Source organism: Rhinopithecus bieti, unplaced genomic scaffold (genome assembly GCF_001698545.2).
Source record: "Rhinopithecus bieti isolate Rb0 unplaced genomic scaffold, ASM169854v2 scaffold_41853, whole genome shotgun sequence".
Classification (NCBI taxonomy): domain Eukaryota; kingdom Metazoa; phylum Chordata; class Mammalia; order Primates; family Cercopithecidae; genus Rhinopithecus; species Rhinopithecus bieti.
The window spans coordinates 458,490-472,268 of record NW_016817744.1 but is presented as its reverse complement, the minus strand read 5'-3'; the positions used below and the strand labels follow the sequence as shown (position 1 = coordinate 472,268).

The 13,779-nt window shown below is 41.1% G+C and overlaps 1 pseudogene; it reads right to left on the bottom strand.

The window, feature by feature from the left end:
* Positions 1–7,888: 7,888 nt before the first annotated feature.
* LOC108517977 (dnaJ homolog subfamily B member 1 pseudogene) lies at positions 7,889–9,425 on the bottom strand (annotated as a pseudogene).
* Positions 9,426–13,779: the final 4,354 nt, after the last annotated feature.

Sequence of the window (13,779 nt, the reverse complement as noted above, 5' to 3'; positions counted from 1 at the left end):
ATTTTTTCAACTTGAGATTTCTTTGATTATTAGTAAGGAGAAAATATTTTCTTCTGTTAGTTGGTCACTTGTATTTGTTATCGTATAAAATATCTGTTCATGTTCTTTGCACAGCTTCTGGTAATGTTTTAGTATTTTTCTTAATAAGGGAAAGTTTTCTAAAAACCCTACATGTAATATTTTGTGTACTAGAATTTTGTGCACTATTTCTCCAATATATTATTTATTATTATGCTAATGTTTTTTTTTGGTGTTTTGAACTTAAAAATTGATCAGGCATGGTGGCTCATGCCTGTAGTCCTAACAATTTGGGAGGCCAAAGTGGGAGGATCACTTGAGTTCAGGAGTTCAAAACCAGCCTGGGCAACATGGTGAGACCCCATCTCAAAAAAATAAAAAATCTAGTAAAATAACTAACCATTATTCATATGCTTTCTTCTACTGCTTACAAATTCTTACCCGCCATGGTGGCAGGCGCCTGTATTCCCAGCTACTTGGGAGGCTGAGGCAGAAGAATCTCTTGAACCCGGGAGGCAGAGGTTGCAGTGGGCCGAGACTGCGCCATTGCACTCCAGCCTGGGTGACAAGAGCAAGAAAAAAAAAAAAACAATTCTTGCCCACTCAGGGGTTAAATATTTACTAAATTTTCACATATTTAATGTCTTTTTAATATTTAATTTTTAAAATCTATACTTCTAAGGGCACTTTGATAGCCAGTGACACCAACAGTGAGTGAGCTCTACCTTGCTCAATTGTTTGCGGTGGTTTCTTGGTCATGCACTAATATTATACATTGTAGGGTGTCTATAAAACCTAGTGTTTGAAGCATATTCTTGTTACCCCTCACAAATTTATTTAGTGAGTGACAATCTTGTTTTGGATAAGGCTACATTTTTATGCTCATCTATTAAGGACTAGTACAGATATATTCAAAATACTTGATTTCATGTATTGATAGGAATAAATAAAATAGCAATACTTATTGTAACTCCAACATATTCTCTGAAATCATAACAATATCTTCTGAAATGTAATCAACTAAATGGCAAAACATATTATGATTTTTTTTTGGTCAGTTTCATGTTTAAACATTTTAATATGTTGAATTTTGGGGAGGTAAAAAATCCCTATTCTTCTAGTGTAAAGTAACTTGCTTTAATATTCAGTTGCTACCCATTTAGAGAAGAAAATTGCTCTTCAAATAGCATAATGCATTTTTGTGTGTGTGATAGTGGCAAAGGTAGGGAGGATTTAAGAAACATTTTACACTCTTTGGCAGTGGTGTTGATGGAGAGAAATAGAACAATAAGAAAGGATTGAACTCGTTACTTTTTTTTTTTTTTTTTTCCTTCAGCCAGATAATAAAAGGCAAAGCCTGATTTCATGCAAAATCAATGGGGGTGAGTTATTTTGACAGAAATTTGCCATCCTTCAGTGATCGTGTGGTACTCTGGATAATAAATATTTTAAGTCAGTACATTACTGGTAATTTATTAGGCCATATGAAATAATAAAAACAATACAAAAGTCTGGAGATGAAAGTGTCTGGTGAAACAGAAGATCTATGTAAATGTTCAATATTGTCTAGAGTTTTACTATTAAAATTATATATTAGTGGAAGAAAAGATGTTTACTAAGTAGAGATGTGCATTTTCATTTCTTTTTAATTTGTCTCCCTTATATTTTCCTACAAGGCTTATGCTTTTTTCCTCCAAAAGAAGAGATTCAGAAATACCTTTTTTTGTTATAAGTCTGGTTTGTAGTTTTATTTCTATTTCATTTCTATTTTCTTCCAAAGCTAGGCAATACATTCACATCTCTAAGTTCAGATGTTGTTCATGAGGATCAATGCAAAAATTACTTTCTCGGCTGAATGCAGAAATACTTGGGTCTATGAAACTCATTCTCAATAAATTCAAGTTATTGTTTTCAAAAAAAATCCTAGTGGGACACCAACTATTGAAGCCAGTGTTGGAGGAACACAACGGCTTATGGGATGTTTGGAATATAAGAGTAGTATGTACTCTGACCTTGGGGAGCCGTTGGGGTCTTCAGACAGATCAGTAAACATCACAAGGAATAGGTCTTTGAAACTAATACATTTACAAAACATTTTGAGGGTGATGATGATTTAGATAATTCCCCTGCCATGTGGAGAATGAGTGGCACCATTGCAGTGGCTTTGTGGAGAGGTTGGGTCATGATCCTCATGTTGGGGAGTAAGTTGGGCGCTAGGTGCTCCGGAGAAAGCAGCTGTTCCATGTGGTTGAAACAGAGAGGCAGAACAGAGGCGAAGTGAAGAGCGCGACTGTAGACTCAGGTGGTCAGAGGCCCATCCTGGCTCTGCCACTCAGCTTGATATTGTGGAAGTCACTTTACCTCTCTCTATTTTAGTTTCTCATTTGTGAAGTAGGTAATACTTGCACCCATAAGCATTGTTCTGAGGATTAAATGAGCTCATCATGCAATGCACATATGCATTACACGTATGTAACGTGTATGTATGTAACAGGACATGTATGTATAGTAGGCACAGTAACTGAGCAGACTAAGAACTTGATATAAATGTTGTCAAATAAATAAAATAAACTTCCTGGGAAAGTTATGAAGTCAGGAAAGGAAGAACTAGGCACATGAGGTCTCCAGAGACCTACCCGGGCCTTAAATGGAGAATTCTGCGTTGGGAAAAGTAGAAAAAAAAAATTAGTCCTTAGAAGACTGTTGGCTGCAATCAAAGTTTACATTCACTTGACAGAGTGATATAAAGGCTGCGATTATTGGAATGAAGTGACCTGTGTCTGAGTGCGGAGCGTGGGCGGGAAAGACAATGGGAAAGCTAAGGACAGTGAGAAGGAGAGCTGGGGAGGTCATTTCTTATTTCTCTCTTTACACCCCGATTTGCTCATGTGTTTTAGGACACCTCAGATTCCTTTTGAAAGTAGGAGATAAAATACTTTTTTGTTAAGTAAAAAACAAGTCCAGGTAATAAATAAAATAAGAAAGTCCTGGGCAAAGGGATCATGGACTGAAGAGGAGGTGATTTAGGAACACTGAGGTAGCACTAATGCTCAGGTTGCACACTCACCAAGTGTGGGGGTGCAGCACACACCTCATCTGCAGGTACTGGGCTCAAGGAAAGGAGTTATAGACAAATTCACCATAGCGGTAGATGAGCAGAGACTCTGAATACATCTGTGAAAACATTTTACTTTTCCTTTAAGTAGAGATGTTTTCAAAATAGTGGGTGACATGATGATATGAGATTAGATGGAAACAGAAAAGAGGAGAGGGGAGTACATGAAGAATTATTTTAATGTTGGGATGGCTTTGTCCACTGCAGTGAACATCCAGAGATGCAGTGACTACCATCTGCCACTGAAAAAGAACCATTGATGGAAGTACTATTTTCAATGATAACTCCTGGTAGCAGTAAAAATATGTTTTTAAATTAAATTTGGAATTTTCCTCTTCAATGCCGCTTCTTCAAAGACAAATGAGCCTCTTACAGGATGTCTAGTTAAATAAAATAATGGATGTGAAAGGCTTTACAAAACATTAATGTGCTATATAAATGGAATGTGTTATCATTGTGTACTGTGTACTAAAAAACATGCAGTAAAATGATATTATTTTTGTGGACTAAATAGTCAAATATGGGCTGCATGACAGCACTGTGAAGTGAAGTCATAACTGATGAACGACTGTGCCTAGGGAGGGTTGATTTATGTATGGATGCTAACCTGGAAGAATACCTTTGGTGTAATGTTAAAGGGTTTTTGTCTTGTTTTCTTTCTTTGCCCTTTTCTCACTTAAATGTTTTCCAGTCAGTTAAAGGCATACTTATCAAATTTAATGATAAGACTAGTATGGGGGAGTTAACTAACATATATCAACCTTAGACAGTATACTGCTATATGAATAAACCAAACTTCAGATAGGCTAGTAACTTGCCCAAGACCACTCATTTAATAGTAGATGGTATTCTGTGAGTAACCTAAGACTAGTTACTTGCCCAGTAGAGTAGCAGAGAGCTGGAATTTGAAACTAGGCAACCTGAGTCTAGAGAATGTGCCTCTAAACCACTTTGCTTAATTATTCATTCATTTGCTTAACAAACACAAAACGCTCACACTTACTCGAGAGACTGATCTAAGCATTATACAACTTACTCTTTGTAACAACCCTATGAGGTAGATACTATTATTATTTTCATTTCATTATGGCTTAGAAACTGAGGCACAAGGAAGTTAAATACTGTCCCCAAGGTCACACAGCTAGTAAGCAGATTGAAACATGGGCAGTTGGGCTGAGGTGTCCATTCCTCTGAGCACCATGTTATACCACCTCTGCTCTATGCTTCGCTCCTTTCAATAATGTGCCCAGCTTCACACAGCCAGATCTGAGGTGATCCTGCCCTCTCCTTATACCCTAGAAACCAGGGAGTCTTTGAGGTTTCAAAGGAAGCAGTGAGCATGTATGATTCAGTTGATGCTCTTTTGACCTACCTTGGAGCATCCATGCCTGAAGGCATCTTTTGTGATGCCACCAATTCAATCCTAGACTCTTAAATCCTCATCTTTGGTTCTTACTGCCAGATAGCATTCCCTCCTGCATAAAATACATCCTTATTCTCATTACATCTCCCCATAAAACTTTCATCAATTTGAAAATTGTAAAATGCATTCCTTTTTATGCAGACTTTTAATCTATGGTTAAATGACAATTGAGCAATATATCCTCCTGCATACCCAAATACCATCCCAACTTGGCAATTTGAAAATAAATTGACTATCTTAAAATTGGCATAGGTTTTAAGGAAATAGAATATTCTCAACCATAGACTTTAGAGGATGCTTATCTGTAAAACAAATTACAGGGCACACTTTGGCTTGATTAACACATTGCACTTAAGAGAGGTTTCAGATAGAACCACCAGCTTAGCAAATCTGATTTGAATTTGTCTGTGGACAAGACACTGTGTTCCTTTCTTATGTGCATGGATGAAACCAGACCTTTCAACCTCTCAGCCTTTCAAACTCTCACTTTCAGAAACACTGAAGTTTAAAATGTAAAGGTGTTGTTTTTGCTTCACACCCAAATGTCAGAGTTAGATTTTCTGATTTCTTTTGATTGGCTCCAGGTGATGTTAAGTGCAATGCAGAAAATTATCAAAATCAATCTATCTTCAAAGGCTTTCTTTGAAATTATAGGATCTGAATCAAAAGGTTAAATAACAGTATTTTTATTCAAAGTTCTCTTCCATGATTTTCATAGCTCTTGTTCTACTAAGGAGCAAGTAAAATTGGTAAAATAAATTTTTTTTCCCTCTTGAAAGGTAATTGTTAGGGCCTTAATATTTTCCATAGAAATCCAGTATTTCTTAAGCAATCTGACTCTTGCTTACTGGATTTTTAAAGGATTTAATTACCAACTTCAACACATCAGCAAAGTGACTTACATTACGTATTAACAGCAAATGTAGTGCATGAATCATAGCCAAAGAATTCTGCTAACACTGGGAACCATAATACATAACCAACTATAGTCATTCAAAAGTTGAAGTATTAAAGCCTGTCGCCAGAGAACTTCCAAGCACTGGAAGACCAATGGTCCTGATCAAAAGTCAAATCCAGTAGAAAATGGGCATATTCTAGAAAGCAAAACAACATGTTGAAGGTATTGGTTATGTCTTGCTACACAAAATGTGATTGGCAGACCGATAACATTGACTTTTACCCACGAGTTTATTAAAAATGCAGAATTCTAGGCTACATCCCAGACCCTCTGAAGCAGAATCTAATTTTTAGCAGGATCTTCAGGTGATTCACGGACACATTAAAGTTTGGAAAGCAGCACTTTAAAGTATTTTTGTTAACAGAATTAGGTGAATAATTGCTGTTTTCCAAAAACAATCTCATACTCAGAGGTAATGGTCATCCTTATTTTACAATGGGCCTATCATCATAGTGGGAAAAAATTCTCATACTCTAGTGCTTGGGAAAGATAATAACTGATATAGAATTACTTTTCCTGAAGGAGCCAAAGCAGTTATAGGGGAAGGAATAGCAGCTCATCACTTTCAGTAACAACAAATGCCAGCTTGACCTGCATTGTTATTTCACCTTGCACTTCTCATCACATTATGCTGGTGGATTCTTTTCCTTCCTTTCTTATTTTTGAGTCAGAGAAGGAAACTGACCTAGAGGTGGCTGCAGGCATTTAGAAATAAGGTTTTCTTTATGAGTTCCATTCGATCTGCTGCAGCAGGTCTTACCTGAGTGATTTTAAGAGTTTATCAATCATGTGACTGTTGAGATACCCAAGCCATGATGCAAGTACCTCTCCCATGACATGATAACTTGTGTTAATAATAAAATGAAACTGTGATAGGAGATGTGAAACAAATAGAAATCAGAGTGGTACCATGAAGGTACGAGGGAGAAGATGAGGGAGCCAGGACTAAGTGAGGAGAGCTGTATCCCTAAGTCACCTGGAAGGTTGTGGAGCAAATAGATCATTAGGCAACACTAGTGATGGGGAGAAAATGGCCATCAGTCACTCCCTGTTCTTTCTTTGCTGCCTAAAAGCACAGATAACACCACGCATTTTATTCCCTTGAAGAATTCTGTCTTGGAGAAGGTTTATGGTGAATTTACCAGGAAAGAAGAAAAGAAGTGGCTGTTTTTTGTTTGTTTTTTTTTTTTTGCGTTTTTAGGCTTAGCATCAGTCTTTAATGCTGTCGTGAGGCATTGACAAGTCATACACTTTGGTCTCATGTTGGCAGAGGCTACTTACAATGAGTCTAAAGGTCTGAGCGCAAGACTGGCCTCCAGGGAACAGATATTTGTTCCAACTCCCCCTCCCTCCCCAAGATTTCTTCAGAATTCTGTTATGGCCCCATACAGAGAGCAGTGGCTGCCAGGGACAGGTTTTATTTGAGTGTGCACCAACTATACATGGAATTACAAAAACATATTTACAGACGCTCCACAGTGCTCCTGTAATCAGAAGCAAAGACCCTTTTATGAAAAGGGATTATATCTAGGGCTATGCAAAATTCAAAAAGATCAGATCCCTTTGAAAGAGTCCATAGTCCATGAAACAAAAAATTACCTGGGCCACTGGTAAGCCCCAGGTGTGCCAAGATTGCCTTACAGAAATGGAAAGAGTGTGACTCAAAAAGTGAGGACATTCAGCTTCACTAGAGCCAGAGGTCAGGAGGGCCCTTGCTGGGTCCAGGCTCCAAGACCCTCAAGGGAGAGGTAGCTGCACTTACTGGAGTCACTCACCGGAGGCTGGCTTCCTTGGTGGTGCTGGAATAAGAGGTATTGCTTGTGGGCGCCAGTCAGGCAGTTCTGCAGGAATAGTTTAGGTTCTCAATTTGAGATGGCCAAAGAGAAGACAGAATTCTTCAAGGGAAGAGCAAGACATGGGAGACAAATACAGAATAAACCAAGAAGTGATCACACAACAGAAGCGGAGGAGTGTACAGGGTCTGGGAACCAAGACAGCAGGTTGACATTATCTACCAGCCAGAAGCAAAGGGACACAGAGGGATCAAGTCCAGCTGCTGGTCTGCCTCTCACCCCTGAACAGGGACTGGAGGAGGAGGATGTGGGCCCATCCTGGGAGGGCTGCCGGACCCAGTGGGACAGACTGGAATGCCTTTTCCTGCTGTTCCCACCACCTGATGCCCTATCGCTTGAAAAACCACTTAAGTCTAGTGTATGACTTGGAAAGATTGTAATATATGCTCTGGAAAACATTCAGTAGTACAAAAGCCCTCCCTGGGTGCTCGCATCCTCTCATGGTCCACAACTGGTAGAAAGGTTCAGAAATCCTTGAGCTCTGGAAAGGTCCCAGGTCAGTCCTTGGGGAGCTAAGGTAGCTATGTTGGAAGAATCTGCTCAAGTACCGTTCTTGATATCTGGGGAATTCTTTCAGGGAAGATCACTTCCAATTCAATAATGAGGTCCCCACGTTTCTCCGGCGTTTTGGGGAGGCAGAGGCCTTCTCCAGGAACTTTTCGCAGTATGGCAGGCCTGATGACATCTTTGAATACAATGGGTATGGTCCTGCCGTCCAGAGTGGGGACATTCACTGTGCAGCCACACAGAGCCTCCCCGAGGCGGATCCTGGAAGGATAAATCACATCAGAGCCATCTCTCTTAAAGATATTGTGTGGTTTGTCCTTTAAAACAAAGACGATCTCAGCTGGAATGTTGTTGGAGGTCTAGTCTCCTTCCTTGGGGAAGGTGATTTTGGTTCCTTCTTTCCACCCCTTCTTCACTTCGATGGTCAAGATTTTGTCTTCGTTTTGAATGCTCTTTCCGTCAGGGTTTAGCCGCTTGTGGGAGATTTTCATCTTCTTGTGACAACTGCTGTAGATCTCTTCAAGGGAGACTCGAAGGTTGTGGGTGACTGGGGGATCTTCCTTCTTTCGGGTGGGCTGTTGGACAGGGCGGGAGCGGCCAAAGTTCATGCTGGTGAAGCCACCAATGCCCATAGGGAACCCAGAGAATGGGTCAGCAATGTCCATGCCTTCCTCCTCGTTCTGCTGCCCGAAAAAGGTGTCAAAGGGATTTCTGCCACCGAAGAACTCAGCAAACATGGCATGAGGGTCTCCATGGAATGTGTATCTGAAAGAGGTATCATTGGCACCACCGTCGCTACCGCCACTGGGGCCCCTGCCCTTTAGGCCTTCCTCCCCGTAGCAGTCACTGAGCAACGTCGTAGGCCTCGACGATCTCCTTGAACTTCTCGGTGCCGGGCTCCTTGTTCTTGTCCGGGTGGTAGCGCGGCGTCTGGCGGCTGTAGACCCGCTTGACCTCCTCGTCTGAGGCGCCTCGGGCCAGGCCCAGCGTCTGGTAATAGTCTTTGCCAGTGGCCCCAGCCTGCGGCCTGCTCAGCCTCTGTCGCCGTCCCCCGGCTCTGCCGCCGCCCAGTCCAGACTCTGTATACTCATCCGGCCAGCAGTGGCTGTTATACAAAGAGATCACATTCTTTCTTTAATGGTTAATGGTAAATGGTAGTTACAGGAACAGAGGAGTGCAGTTGGCTTTTTAACCTGTGTTCTCATTTTAGCTGTGACTGGAGAGAACTGCAGTTTCAAAGCCCTGGGTGAGGATGTCCCTAGTGACAATGTCACTAATGCTATAGTCAAATCAGCTGCAACACCATTGCAATCACTTCTTGTCCTGCTTGCAGAGGTTAACGGTATAGCTGGGACTTCAGAGGAATCACAGTTAACTTTGATAGTTGTACATTTTGAATATTATGATTGTCAGGGTCAAACTAACTTGCAGCTGTGTAAGCTAAACTTTGTAAATAAAGAATTCGAACTAAGAATAAGCACTCTATGAATGGTGTTTTAAACCTTTTCTTGCCCTTAGAAGATTCACATTCACAACTTACTCCTCCTTCATGCCGCCATCATCTCTTTTCCGCACTGTTCTTGTCTGTCTTGTTGCTGTGGTCTTCTCATTGGTCTCTCAGATTCCATGCTTACCATCTCTTGTCTATCTTTTACACAGCAGTTGTAGTACTCATCTCAAAAGGCAGTTAGATCATGCCACTTCTCTGCTCTAAACCCTCCAGAGTGTTCTTATCTGATTCAAAGGAAATCCCAAATTCTAACTCTGTCAGACAAGCCCTGAGAATATGGCAGGACACTCTCTGCCTAGGCCAACTCTCTGGTATCCATCTCCTGCCTCCTTCACCTTTGCCCAGCCATCCTGGCTTTCTCTTTCCCCATCCATACTAGACAGGTCTTGCCTCAGGGTCTCTGCTTGGATTGTAAGTCTCAAAGATACACACTTAATGTACCCTTCACTTACTTTAGGTGTCTGCTCAAAAGTTATCTTATCAGCCAGGTGCAGTGGCTCAGTCCTGTAATCACAGGACTTTGGGAGGCCAAGGTGGAAGGATGGCTTGAGCCCAGGAACTTGAGACCAGCTTGGGCAACATAGTGAGACCCTTTCTCTACAAAAAATAGAAAAATAAGCTGGACGTGGTAGCCTGTGCCTGTAGTCCCAGTTACTTGGGAGGCTGAGGCAGAAGGGATCGCCTGAATCTGGCAGGTGGAGGCTGCAGTGATCCATGATTGTGCCACTGCACTGCACTCCAGCCTGGGCGACAGAGTGAGACCCCATTTCAAGAAACAACGTTACTTTATTGAGGAAATTCCTCTGAACACTTCCTATAACCCCTATACTTACATAATTTTAAACCATGTAATACACTACATTTTTTTTTTTTAATCAATGTTTGTCTTCCCCAGCTAGAATATAACTCTGTGAGAGTGGAGATCTTGTTTTGTTCACTTCTGTCTTCTCAGCGCTCCAGAGTGCCAGACATACACTAAGAGAATTGCTCACTTAGTATTTGTGAATAGATGATTTTCAAGGCTTGTTTGTTCACCTGGTACTCTGGCCGTTTACTCACTCTCCTTGGCTCACAGGCACTTTTCTACTTTTGTTGAGATTCTTCCTCTGTTCCTTTCTACTTTCTCAAAGCTGCATGTTCAAGTATCACCTTTGTTTCAGGTCTCACCTGAAACCTTCCTTCATTCTATTCTCAAAGCTGAACATGTCTCTCCTCTGGTGCCCCCAGAACTGTCCGTGTTCCCTATAGCTCTGTGTTATACTAGAATGATTCCTCTTCATGAACAGGAAGCTTCCAAAGGTGGAACCCTGTCTGATTTATCTTTAGCTGACACCCGCATCTCCACCCCACCTCCATCCCACCTCCCCCCATCCCACAAAATCTACTTATTTTATACAAAGAAGATACTGAATGAACATTTGGTCAATAAATATTGCTGAATAGATTTGCCTTACTGCGACAATGTTGATGTGACGGTACAGCACTTGGATAAGAAATGGTAGTCCAAGCATAATTCTGCGTTTTCCTTTTTCCCACCAAATTTGCCCTTGATGGCTTTTTGGTTTGGGGTTTTGTGTGTGAGGGGAGTAGAAAAAAAGTTGCTCCTGGGTATTACCATTTTGCTTTATTTTAGTAAGTGCTGAAAGAGAAAACATTCATACAGAAGACAAAATACCTCATAATCAGAATGTCCGTTGTCTGCCCAGCTGTCTCAATCGAGGTTGGGTTCGTAACTAAGGAAAAGGTTTCTATTACAGAGAATTCTGTTAGCATCCTTCACTGCCTGAAAAACTTTTCCCCTGCCTTTCTGATGGAACCCTTTCCTATATCCTAGTAGGGAGAATCAAGAGCAAGAAGTAGCTGTGCTTAGAAGTAGATACCTTTTTAAAACTCTGATTTCTCTTAGCATGAATTTTCAACTCCAAACTGTCAAGATTCTGCATTAGAGGTTCACAGTGTACTTCTCTGTGGAACAGCTGGTCTAATTGGACAAGTTTTGCTGTGGTGACATTAGGGCTCATTAGGCTTTCTCTTATCAGTGGTATAAGCTGTGAGATTTCCACCAAGCAGAGGGTTTAGGTTCTAAATGAGAAATATAGATTAGCATTTCACATAATGAAATAATGGACTTTAGTGTTACCTTTCTAGTGACAAAAGCAGGAACTTAAATCCATTGCAGGGTTCCTTGTTTAATCAATAAATAAACGAGAGACACAGAAGATTTATTTCTTCTGTGGCAACAAACACCATCATTTTTCTTAATTATCCTTAGGTTTGCTTTTCCTGCTTTTAGATTCTTTGCAAGTATAAAACTCCCTACACTAAGAAAGGGACATCAGACCTCATTTTTTTTTTCTCCACCTCTTTCATACATATAGAGAGTTTTGCTTTTTTGCTGCGAGTCTTATGTTTCTTAATGAAAACCTAATAAAGTCAAAGGTTTCACAAGGTTGTCCAGGATGCCTTAAAGGCCAGAGGATCCAGCTGAGGAGGGAAATATCGAGGCAGATGTAGGAGAGAAAACAAATAGTTTGAACTTTGGATCCACAGATGGTTATGCCTGCCAACTGTTATGAGCCAATGAATATCTGGCCTATCATTTGTCATATTTATTGCAGTACATAATGCTGTAATTTCTCATGGCGTGGTTATTTATCTTGCTGTGTTCTCTGAACAGCTAAAATTGCAGCCATGTTGAAGCATATGTATACCTTTTGGGTTTCATCTTTAAATAGCAGTCATGCAAATTGGCACAGGCCTGCCCATCCAAGGACTGGGATTATAAATGTTGCAAAAGCAATGAGTTGTCAGATTATGGAAAATTCTGACAATAATTGAAACTATGCTCCCAGTCTTTTTCCTGTGTGCTTAACTATAGAGATTAAGGGAAGCAGAAGCTCTTCCCTGCAGTTTGTTTTCTTTCCAAGGTACCAGGGTGGCTTCCTGAAGCGGTGGCTGCTAGAGCTGTGAATGCTCTATCTGGAGGCCTCTCTGGAGCATGCAGAGACCCGTCCAATTTCACAGTAAGGAAATGGGCTCTGGAAAGAGGGGAGTTTGAGGATGGGAGGAAGAAGGCATGAGGTAGACTCAGTCACTGATTTCTGACAGCAGTCGTGGGGGCATTGTGACATCAAAAGGAGCAGCAGGAACACCTGTCTTTACTGGCACCTCCGCGATTGGCAGTGGTGAGTCGTGAGTAGAGGCCACATGATGCCTTGTGACAGAAGGTATGACTCACAGGTGGGCAGAGTCTTCAGGACACTGTTGCTCACCTGGCACATCTCGTTATCCAGGATGAATCATTGGGTCCAAATGAGCCTTGGAGTTGGGGCAAATTTGCATGCACATTGAGGCCTCAGTGGATGGCAGATGTGAAAATGTGGGTGCCTCCCATCCATACTGGATTAGCTGCATTCATTTCCTGGAGTGTAGAAACTCGCCCTCTGTTGCAGGCCCCTCTGCTGTTGATGATGAAGGGCCTGTTGGGCATTCAGACTCCTGAGAACACAGGCAACTTCAAATCTCACTTTAGCCATTGGTTTTCCTCACAATGGGTTCAATCAGAAATATTAACACTTATTATTCCAAAGGGTTCTGAGAGCACTCTTTTCTTTCTTTTCCTGCAAGGCAATGAAATGGGCCTACAATGTTTAGCAGAAGACAGAAGACACCCTGAAATCATTCTCATTATTATTAGGGCTAACTTTAAAAGTCTGAAGGTTAAGGTATCAAAACCCTTAAGCCCTGGCTTAATCACTTTAGTCTCACCTCTTACCACCTTTAAGGGACCATCACCTAGAATGGATGAAGGTCCCTTCTGCCTCAGGACTCTGCACAGCCAAGACCCTAACAGGCAAGATAACTCTGGAGAAAAAAGAAGGCTCTAAAAATGTAACCCTGATGGTATAATTCTAAATTGTTCCCTTTCCTCATGAAATAAAAAGAGGGGACTCTATGGAGTCTCTAAAGTTGGCTGAGGACCAACTACTTGGGTTGTCTTAAGTTTAAAAGGCTGTGCTCAGAGAAAGAAAAGATGGGCAGATGACCTAGTACAAACATGAAATACACACAGGAACCTGCATGAAGAGAGGCAGAAAGGTTAAGACTCAGAGAGAACAGAGACTTTTGAAAAAAATACCAACGAGGACAAGAGGCTTTTAAAATTATCTGCAGTGCTTAGTGCTTGTGGCAGTACAAGGTCAATGGACAACAACAGAAAAAGCCACTATTTTGAGTCCTCTTTTGCATCTGTCTTCTAGGTTAGACAGAATGCTTTTAAGACTAGGAAGAGAGGAAGAATAATTGGTAAGGGAACTGGAAGGTCAAGATATGTAAAAAGATCGTCAGAGAGCCCTGCTCGGATTTTTAAGTCTAGACACCTATGTCCACTTCCTA